This window comes from Panthera leo, chromosome A1 (assembly GCF_018350215.1).
Source record: "Panthera leo isolate Ple1 chromosome A1, P.leo_Ple1_pat1.1, whole genome shotgun sequence".
NCBI classification, from domain to species: Eukaryota; Metazoa; Chordata; class Mammalia; order Carnivora; family Felidae; genus Panthera; species Panthera leo.
In genome coordinates, this window is record NC_056679.1 from 36,083,025 (window position 1) to 36,095,220 (window position 12,196).

Here is a 12,196-nt window from a genome sequence, read left to right on the forward strand (position 1 = left end):
CACACAGGTGCCCCAATCATGACACAAGCATTTTAAATCATGACACAAGCATTATAATTACTTATGTGAAGAAACTGTACAGGCACCACACCCACTCCCCTGTGTTGACTGTATGCAAAAGGCAGCAGCTACCTAGATAAAATGATGTGCTGTGAAAACAGGAAGAAGCTTTGCCATCAGAATGATCTGGACCTTAAAAACAAGAGCAACCTGGAAGGCATGTAATAGTAAAAGATATATATATATATTATATATATAATATATATATGGCTTATTATCTATGTGATAATGAGCAAGATACTTCCCAGAATCTCAGTTTCCTTATTTGCAAACACTAGTACCTCATACTAATACTAACGCCTATTTCATGGGATTATTGTGAGGATTTAGTCATATTATAAAGCTAAAGTTCTTTACATGTATCTGATACATAACAAAAAGTCAGTAAATGGTTGCCTTTAAATAAGGGAGAGCTACTCTTATCCCTTCTAACCAGTACAACTTCTAACAGTAACTATTTATGAGCCAAGTTGTAAATTGGCTTAAATTTGCTTCTTGAGTGGCCTATATATAATATTCAGTAATATCATTATTTAACACTAATCTTAGCATAAGAGTTTTGAGCTGAGACAGTTTTTTTTTTTAAATAAATGAGCATGCATTTCTGGATTTCTAAGGAAAAGCCAGTAAAACTACACTTACGAAAACTTAATTTTTAAATAGATTACTCAGTAATTGTACTGAGGTGATGGACGAATTCAAAGTGGTAAATATGCTATAACTGTTTATTGCACTAAAATTCCAATGCTGTAACATTTGCTGTATCATGCGTAAGTAGTATATATTCCGGAAAAAAAAGTGATGTTAGAACATGAGGTAGTCATGGATGATACTGAATATAGGAATTTATTATGGTGTTTAAATTGGTATGTATATACATATTTCTTATTTTACCTGATGCATGTAAAGAGTCAACCGACCTTGTGACAATTTGAAATAATAGACAAAGCATCCCAGAAATAAGCTCAGAATTATGTAGCCTGAGTCATGCACAATTTCCTGTAGTGTCAAGTAAAATGAATATGAAGTACATACTTAATGAGCAGAAACAAAAACTGATAGCCCTTACAAAGGAAGAATTCTCTTAAGAACACACACACACACACACACACACACACACACACATATATATACACACATACATATATTCATATATATGGCTATATCCATATATATATATATATATATATATCCTATATTTATTCATATATATATGAAAAATATATCAATACCAGTTCTTCCATTTAAAGAAAATTAATGGTTTAGGGGCTTCTGGGTGGCTCTGTCGGTTAAGTGTTCGACTCTTGATTTCAGCTCAGGTCATGATCTCATGGTTCATGAGTTCGAGCCCCACATCAGGCTCTGCACTGACAGTGTAGGGCCTGCTTGGGATATTCTCTCTCTCCCTCTCTCTCTCCCCTCCCCCCACTCCTGTGTGCATACACACACGCTCTCTCTCAAAATAAACAAACTTAAATTTTTTTTTAATAAAGGAAACTGATGGTTTAAGTAAACTGTATTTATATAGCCATCAATTATCTTTACAAAGATCTTCAACAGGGAAACTTGACTTGTTAATCAGTTCCAAGACAGGGTCAGTTGAGGGAGTTGGTATTGATACCTAAACCATGCCACAGGCTGGATGGGTGGGGAGAACAGCATATCTGTTTTTGCTGGTAAATTTTTATGAAGCATCAAAAAATGAGCTAGCTCCATGTTAGGGGTTGAGATAACTCAGGGTTTGTATAATTGAACACAGGATACATGATATATGACAGAGAAAAATGAAAAATGTGTTACTCAACTAAAGAGATATCTTTCTTTGGATTGTAGTCAAAGAAGGCTTGGTGAGAAAGCACTTGACCTGGGTCTTAAAAGCAAACAGATGCAAGTGGAGGAAAGAGAAGGAGGCATTCTAGGAAAAACAACATATAAACTTAGAGCTGGCAATAAGCATGGAATGAATGGGGGCTACATTCCTTAGTTACTGATATTTAACAAATCACCCCCAACTTAAAACAAGGGCTATTTGCTATTGCCTATTGTTCTAAGGTAGGCTGGGGGGTTCTGCAATGTGGGCTAGGCTCAGTGTCTCTTAACTGGGCTTGCTGTCAGTTGGACTGCAGTCAATTAGAAGGTCAGCTGGGGGCTGGCTGGTCTGGAATAACTCACTTACATGTTAGACTTGATGGTTTGTTGGCTCATTGTTGGCTCAAGTGTCCAAGCTTGTCTCCACACAGTCTTGCATGCTCTGCCTGGCTACTGTGTGTTTCTTCTCATGTATCAGGGGATAGGGGTACAAGAGAGCAAGAGCAGAAGCATGCCAAGGACCCTTGAGGCCTAGACTTGAACTGGCACTCTATCATTTTTGCCACATTATTTTGGTAAATACGTATCACAAAGCCAGATTGAAGTGGTAGGGAATTAGACTCTACCTCTCAATGGAAGGAGCTGCAAAGTCACATTGCAAATGGTATAGACTACAGGGAGCAGCCATCTTTGCAAATTGGCTTCCACGTGGGCCGTCACTGAAGAATAGAAGCTGTGGGGGGGGGGGGGCGGTTAGGGGAAGGGAGGAAATCCTAAGAACATCTTTTTAGGTAGATGGCTTGGCAAGAATTCACACTTAAATGTGAGAAGTCATTGAAGAGACTGAAGGAGATGGGAGGCTGAGTCAGTAATCCTGATAAGAGGTATAAGGGTCATGTCTAAGTCCATTTGGGCTGCTGTAACAATAAACCACAGACCGAGTGGCTTAGAAACAACAGAAAGTTATTTCACACAGTTTTAAAGCCTGGAAAACCCAAGATTAAGGCACCAGCATGGTTTTATGCCAGTGAAGAGCCTCTTTCTGGTTTATAGCTTGCACCTTCTCATTGTGTCCTCATAAGGTGGAAGGAACTAGAAAGCTCCAAGGTATCTCTTTTATAAGGGCATGATTCCCATCCACAAGGGCTCCACGCTCATGACCTAAACATCTCCCAAAGGCTGCACCACCTAATACTGTCTGTTTTGGAGGTTAAGATTTCAACATATGAGTTACGGAGCAGCACAAACATTTGGCTCATAGCAGGTCAAGCCAAGGACGGAGGCGGTATCGTAAGGATTTCTGTTTTGTTAAAAGCAACTACAAAATAAATGGTTCTATCCTTCTGAAAATATTTTTGGATATTTTTGAGTTGGTCATGGCTCACAGCTGTATGTTTCTGAACTGTGTCTTTTGCTGCCCATATCTTTGGGCTGCATCCTGTCCTTGGACTCTGGCAGGTCATGAGTATACAGCATGTGCTGACTCCCCAAAATAGTACCATATCCAGTAAATCTGCTGGTGTGGGCACTTCAGGTGCACATTCATCAGCATTCAGCTGTTCGACAACTGAAAGGTTTTTTTTATGGTGTTTGTACTCTCTTGAGCTGAAGGAGTTTCCCAGAAGATCTAAAACAAATTCCAATCTTGTTTTCCCAGATCCTGTTTGCAACCTCAAATATGCTTACTTTAAAACTAGATCTGTTAAGCACCTTGCTTCATTCTTTTGTTGATGGGACCGCTCCCGCATGAGACCATCAGCTATGACCTGCCAAACATCATCACGTATTAACCTGAACTCTACGTAGAGCAGTGATGATGGTATCACTTCTAGCAACTCTAGATATTACACCAGGTTTAAAAAGAAGTGTATTTATAAATATTCTAGATTTACGTGACAGCTAACTACCATAAAAATTATGTAAAATAAAACAAATACCATACTGATTTTTAAAAATATTTCTCTAGAAAGTCTGAGGGAAAATATAATAATTGAGTTAGGTTTCGCAGAAACCTAAAGAGGTCAGTCTGAGAATTCTTGTCTTAGGAGAGAAAACTCATTTAATACCAAGTAAAGATTTCAGATACTCATCACATTTCCCAAATTGATTAAAAAATTTATTGCTTTAATAACTCAAAAGTTCAATTGTTATTGGCTACCCTGATACAAATACCCCTTGCTTTTTGAAAGTTCACATTATGTCACATTGCTTTTATAAAAGACCTACATGAGTATGTTTTTGCTAATGGAAAGAAATCTGAAAAGGATCTTTGCTTTTATGAAAAAAGGTGAAAAGTGAGAATAGCATTCAGCGTTTGTTTTGGAGTGAGCCTTTATAGAGGCAGCATTCACTCTTACCAGCAAGAAGGGGACTGCCAAGCTCCTTCCTGGGAACTTCACTCAGCATCAGGCCACTATGGCTTTGAACTGTGTCCGTGAGCATCTGTGCTTTATCTCAATTTATTTTGTGCATCCGTTAGCAAGATGTGTCCTAAAGTAACAGAAAAGCCTAAGAGAGGTTATTATTTGAGTCTCAGAATGCTCAAAATTTTTCCATATAAATTATTGGTGATTGCTTCTTTCCTTGATGCCATTTCAGTTTACAAAACATTTCATTGGAAGGCTCTACTTTTGGATAGTGGGGGAAACCTGTACTTTTTTCAAATGGCCACATGGATTTGCTCTGATGATTTTCCCTTTCCACAGACTTGTAAATCTTCTACACAAAGATTTAATTGCTTCCTATGAAGGAAGGAGGAGAGGATGAAAACCTGATGTGGAGTTCCAGAAAAACAAAGCATTTATCTCTACTTCTGTCTGTTGAGATGTTTTAAGGTTAATAATTGGGAACTGCTCATTTTAAAGCCACATTGCATTAAAAAAAGACACATGCTTCCTGCTGATAGGATTTTCAGACTGACTAGAATTTATTATAATTTTATGAGAGAAAAAACTTAATAGCTCAGCGATCAAATACATTATAAAATAATTTTAGAAAACCTAAGTATTTATAATTTTTCTAATTGTTCCTTGTAAATTTCACTTTCCCCTCTTGTACAGTTATGTTATCAGGATTTGGAATTTTAAATTGCAGCTTTCATTCATTTTACAACAGTATGATGAACGTTTTATCTTCCCTGGGAATTATTATTTCCAGAGGTAATAAGAACACTCATCTGTTATATGGTCTTCATTTCTTGAGTTGTTTTCTATGCATTTTGTTGTCAGCCTAGCAAAATTAATTAGATTAATTCCCCAAATTCTAGAGAATATTATTAGATATCAATTAAGCATTCAGAAATGGGTATTTTACATACTAGTTTATAGACTAATTTTAAGAGAAAGTAAACCCATCTAGATTCATATATTGTAATGCTTAGTCTTCATAATACACCCTAAATGTTGGCAACAGATTTGGTTCCCCATTCTAAATGGTTGACTGGGATGCCCATCTATTGTTATTTTTTTATTTAAAAAAAATTATTTTTTTGAAATAATTTTCAAAAAAGCCCCATATACACAGTGTAACCATAAAGAAATATAAGAGTTCCCTGACCCACTTCTCAGCCTCCAGTCTTACTCAACAGAGATACCAACTTCAAACTCAGCTTTTTGTAAAATGTTGGTAGATGACATTTCCCAGCCTCTCTTGCAGTTAGTTACAGTCAGGTTGTCAGTTCAGGCTGACAGAATATGAGCAAAAGTGACGTGAACCACTTCCAGGCCTATCAAAAATCTCGCAAGTACTATCCTCAACTTCTAGCTGAATGGAGAGGACTCTGGGACCTGGAGGAGGGGGTCCTTGAGTCACTATTTGATATTTGATGAAATTGGTTGCCATATTGCTTTCATGTAGTCTTTCAGCCATTTCTTACTCCACCAGAAGGAATAAGTCATTTTCCAATAGGTGACTTTTTACCTCTGCTATCATGTAAAAAAATGTAAAACTGGTTTTTAAAAATGTATCATCACATTTAATAAAATTGTGTCCCAAATTGAGTATTGCATGTCTTATTTTATCTTATTTTTTATTTTTATTTGAGAGAGAGAGAGAGAGCCTAGGAGCGGGAGAGAGGGGCAGAAGGAGAGAGAGATTGAGAGAGAGAGAGAGAGAGAGAGAGAGAAAATCTCAAGCAGGATCCATGCTCAGTGCAGAGCCTAACTTGGGGCTCGATCCCATGACCCTGGGATCATGACCTGAACATCAATCAAGAGTCAGTTGTTCAACTGACTGAGTCATGCAACGCCCCCCCCGCCCCCACTTCATGTCTTAAATGTAGCTGAAAAATAGTAGAGGTTTGCTTTATGGAGTTCTTCGTTTTAAAAATTCTTGCTAGGGACACCTGGGTGGCTCAGTCAGTTAAGCATCCTATTCTTGATTTCAGCCCAGGTTATGATCTCATGGTCATGAGACTGAGCCCTGCGTCAGTCTCAGCACTGAGCGTGGAGTCTGCTTAAGATTTTCTTTCTCCCTCTCTCTTTGCCCCTTCCCTGATCACACACTTGTGTGCTCTTTCTCTCTCTCTTAAAAAAGAAAAAGGGGAAAAGAAAAAAAAAAAAGTCCTGTGAATCGCGATGGCTTCACTGATATCCCAAGGAACAATACACATTCATGGTGGAATTAGTTGCTAATATTAGATGCAAATCCATACTTCAAGTAGTTCTACTCTTCATTTTGATTTATTTTTAACCAACGTGGAGTCAGCTCTTGGAATCATTGTTTGGATGTCACTGTGCGACTATCAAGAGTTCACTCCAGGAGTAGAAACATTCTTGCAAACGCTTTTTGTTCACTTATATTTACATACATACCTAGTGTTTTTAATCAGTGGCTTGTGCATAGGAATCCTTTGAAGCCACTTATTCATTTCATGAAGATGAATTAGCATTAGATTATATAACCCAGATATCCACTGAAAAATATACTGTAACTGCAGTATGTAGCTGTAAGTTGAAATTTGACGTAGAATAAAAGGTGTCACTGCCAATGCCTCCAAATTATAGAATGCCTCTCCTGCCCCTCCTCACATATTACACATGTCAACTGTCTAGCAGACAGACTGAGACAGTTACCTCACATATTACACATGTCAACTGTCTAGCAGACAGACTGAGTGAAGGGGCCAGAGTTGATCTGTACATTATCATAGCAAAGTTTAATTTTCTAACTTTTTGATAAAGACTATAAACGTAAGTTCTAACATTTTCTTCCCTCACTCCAAAGGAACGTTTCCATATCCACTCTAAAGACTCGTGCACTCTAAACCTCTGCTGTTGACAGAGTGGTCCACGGACCAGTAGAATCAGCATTGTCATCCAGAGGCCTGTTAGAAAGGTAGCATCTTAGACCCCTCCCCAAACCTAACACATCAGAACATGTATTTTAGCAACATCCCAGAAGAATCATATGTACACTAAAGTTTGAGAATCACTGGTTGTAAGTCTCTGCCTAGGGCACTGAAACCTGGGAGCTGGCGTTTAGAACATAGAAAATAAGCTTTTCTTTGTGCATTTTCCATTTCGTGCCCTTACTTTCAGTTCTCTGTCTCACCCTCGTCAGTGGCTCTATCTAGTGTCCCCCAAGGGCCCAGCTTTACCTGGTCAATTTCTTCAGAAATGAGATTTTTCTAGAGGCATCATGGTTTTCCAAGCCATAGTATCTCATGTAGAGTCTTTTTCCTCTGCCTGACATTTCTTTCCCAACCCTTCTCTCCTTGAAAGGTTTTGTCCTTTCAAGACCCAGTTCAAGAAGCACGATCTTGGGAACATTTTCTGTGGCCTGCCTCCCTCTCCGTCCCTGTAGTGCCACAGAACAACACAAATGCCTTTTTTGGGGGCACAAATCTCACCCCGTGCTCACCTCCAGCTTTTCACAGCCCTTGGTCATTGCTACCTTATCCTTCTCTTAAACAGAGCTGTAAGCACTTCGTGTCCTTTGCTCCCTCAACACTTAGCACAAAGCCCAACATGTACAAGATGTTCTTAGTAAATATCGGTCAGATAAATGTGTCTGAACTGACCTGGAATCTTTAGCAGCTGTCTCACCTGTAGTGAAAACAAAAGTACCCTACAGAAGTATCTTCAGTGATGCCCCAATACTGTGAAAAATTTCCCTAAGCTTCTTCCGCTCTGGGTGGGATTTCTGCTACCCCCGGTTTCTGACTTGCAGCTCACATCTGGACTTTGCCTCTTAGCTTAGACTCCTTGGAATGCAGCTAGTTGGATTGCCTGCCTAACTTTCTATTTCACATTGAGCCCCGAGTGCTGATTCTCAATACAAGTTCAGCAATAGACAACACATTGTAAGCTCCTCTCATCCCAGCCCATATGCAAATTCTGGCTTGTGCAAGAGTTCAGTCAGAACAAATGGACGAGTTACCTTCAGAAAAAGCTATACTGTGCAAATGGGCTGTTGGTTTTTATTTTATTTTGTATTGTTTTGTTGCATGCAGTTTGTTTTCTCTTTGGTTTTTGCCAGAAATAACACAGTATTTATGTGACCTTGTATTCTTTACAATGGCATTTTATAGTGAATGGGAAATTGTCATTCATTCCCTGCTAGTATGATGCCAGGCCACACGTGTGTGATAGAATTTTTTCCCCTGGGCTTTTTACAGGATTATATGAAATGAACATGACATTTTTGCCTTATTCTAGATAGTGTATCACAAGATGATCCTAAAGTTGCTATTCTCAACCTGAGAAGATTATGCAAGGAGAATTTACCATTTTGAATATAGTCTATTAATTTCTAGCTCAGTGACCTATTTCTACTGTAGTAATAAATGCTAAAAAATCATTAGCTTAAATTAGGCTTTGTGTCTTATGTTTACACTTTTTTTTTTTTTTTGATTCACAATATAGTTCAACTGAAATAGTAACTGAATGAGTTAGTGAACTGACAAGTGATACAAGAGACTACCCAGGGTGATACCCTCTCTTTTTTTCTTTTTGAGACAACTATAAATCCACACATAGTTTTTTTTAAAAAATGCAGAGAGGTCCAGTGTATCCCTTATCCAGCTCCCCAAAAGGTAACCACTCACAAATCTAAAATCCAATGTCATAATCAGGATATTAATATTGATACAGTCAAGTACTGAACACTTCCATCATGTATATTTCATGTTGACTTCTATAGCCACTTCCTTCCACCATCACCCACTCCTTAACCCCACAGCAACTGATCTGTTCTTCATTTCTGTAATGTTGTCATTTGAACAATGTTGTAGAAATCTAACCTTTTGAGATTGGCTTTTTTCCACTTAGCATAATTCTCTGGAGAGTCATCCAATTGTTAGATATATCAACGGCTTGTTCCTTTGTCTTGCTGAGCAGCATTATTTGCTATGGATGGGCCCACAGTTTGTTTACTTCCTCACTCACTGAAGGGCATGTGGACTGTTCCCAGCTTTTGTCTATCATGAAGAAAACTGCGATCTACTTTTGTGTACAGGTTTTTTTTTTTTTTTTTTTTTTTTGTATAAACATAAGTTTTCATTGTTCTGGGATAAATGCCCAGGAGTGTAATTGTTGGGTCATATGGTAGTTGCATGTTTATTTTATTTTTTTAAGAAACTGCCAAGCTGTTTTCCAGAGTGAAGTTACCATTTTACACTCCCACCAGCAATAAATGAGTGATTCAGTTTCTCCACATCCTCACCAACACTTTGTGTTGTCACTATTCTGTATGTTAGCCATTCTGATAGGTATACAGTGGCATAGAATTATGGTTTTAGTTTGCATTTCTCCAATGGCTAATATTGTTGAGTATTTCTTCACGTATTTATCTGCCATTTTATATCCTCTTTGGTGAAATGTCTCTCCGTGTCTTTTGTTAATTTTCTAATAGGATTGTTTTTTTGTTTTGTTTTTTTTTTTACCAGTTTTGAGAGTTCTTTTTATATTCTAAACACTAGCCCTCTGTCAGGTGATTTACAAATATTTTCTGCCAGCCTGTAATTAGTCCTGTCATTTTCTTAGCAGGGTCCTAAGAAAATACAAAGTAAATATTTAAAAATACAAAGCAAATATTTTTAAATGTTTGATAATGTCCAATTTATCAATTTTTCCTTTTATGGCTGTTTTTAGTATCAAGTCAAAGAAGTCTTTGCTTAGCCCTCATTATTGAATATTTTCTTAAAAGTTTAATGGTTTTACATTTACGTCTGTTATCCATTTTGACCTAATTTTTTTTATACAGTATGAGACTTAGGTCAAGGGTCTTTTGTTTTCTTTTCTTTTTTTTTTAAACTAAGATGTCCAATTCCTACAGCACTATTTTTGCATGGACTATCTTTCTCCCACCTTTGCACCTTTGTCAAAAATCTACTGGGCATTTTTGTGTAGATGTATTTCTAGGTTCTCTGTTCCACTGATCTGTTTGTCTATTCCTACATCAATACCACAGTCTTGATTAATGTGTAAAATAATACCGCTTTATTCTCTTTTCAAAATTGTTTTAGCTATTCTAGTTCCTTGGCCTATCCATATAAAGTTTAGAATAACATTATACCTATCTATAAAAAAAAACTTGGAATTTTTGTAGAAACTGTGTCAACTTTGTATGTCAATTTTGAGATAACTGATATCTTTATTATGTTGACTATTCTAACCTATGATCACTGTATTTCTATCCATTTATTTAGATCTTTGATGTCTTATATCAGCATTATGTAGTTTTAGCATACAATCATGTACATGTCTTGTTAGATTTACACACACACACACACACACGCACACAGCTACTATACAGGTGTTGTGTTTTTAATTTTTAGTGTCCATATGTCCATTGTTAGTATGGAAATGCAATAAACTTTTGTATGTAAATCTTGCATCATGCCAAATTGCCAAATCTACTTAGTTCTAGGAGATTTTTTTGGTAGATTTTGAAATTTTCTACATAGGCAATTATGGCTCTGTAATAGAATATAGAGATAGTTCTATTTCTTCTTTTATGATCTGTATGCCTTTTATTTCCTTTTTTTGTCTTATTGCACTGGCTTATTAACACTATGTTGAATTATAGTGGGAAAGGCAGACATCCTTGTAATGTACCATTTAGTATGTTAGTTATGTTTTTTTGGAAGGTTTCTTTATCAAGTTGTATAAATTCACCTCTACTCCTATTTTTCATGAATGAGTATTGAGTTTTGTCAAATGATAGTTCTGTATTTATTGATTTGATGGGATTTTTTTCTTCTTTCATATAGATTACATCAAATTGATTAAATTAAATAAGCTTCAAATATTGAACCAGTCTTGCATTTCTGGAATGAATCTCACTTGCTCATGGTATAACAGTTCTGTTTTACATTGCTGAAATCTATTTGTTAATATTTTGTTAAATATTTTTTATTTATATTCATAAAGGATATTGGTGTGCAGTTTTCTTCTTTTGTACTACCCTCATCTGGTGTTGACATCTGAAAAATATTAGCTTCATAAAATGAATTAGGAATGTTCTTTGTGCTTCTATTTTCTGGAAGAGATTGTGTGTAGAATTGGTATTAATTTTTAAACATTTTGATAGAATTCTCCATTGAACCATTTAGGAAAGGAACATTATTTGGGGGTAGTGTTTAAAATTATGAATTCAATTCTAATAGTTACAGAACTATTCAAATGATCTATTTTATGTTAGGTGAATTACGATAATTTGTGTTGTCTGAGGAATTGGTCCATTTCTTATAAGTTGCCAAATTTGTGTGTACAGCTGTCTTTAGTATTCCCTTAATATTATTTGATGTCTGCAGGGTTTTTAGCGATAGCCTCTGTTTCATTTCTGATATTGGTAATCTGCCTTCTTTCTCTTTTCTTTACCATATCAGAAATATGTCAGTGTTATTAATCTTTTAAGAGAACCAGATCTTTGAAACTGAGAAAAAAAATCCCATTTACAAATTGCACCACAAAGAGTAAAATACCTAGGAATAAACTTAACTGAGGAGGTGAACTCTGTACCCTGAAACTACAAAACACTGGGGAAGGAAGGGGCACCTGGGTGGCTCAGGCAGTTGAGCATCAGACTTTGGCACACATCATGATCTCATGGCTCATGAGTTTAATCCCCACATTGGGTTCACTGCTGTCAGCCTGTCAGTGTGGAGCCTGCTTCAGATCCTCTGTCCCCCTCTCTTTGCCCCTCTCCCACTTGTGCTCTCCCAAAAAGAAATTTTAAAAAACATTGAGGAAGGAAACTGAAGTTGACATAAACAAATGGAAAGATGTTCCATGCTGATGAGGAAAAACCAATAATGTTAAAATGTCTATACTCCCCAAAATAATCTACAGATTTAATGTAATCCCTATCAAAATACCAACAATAT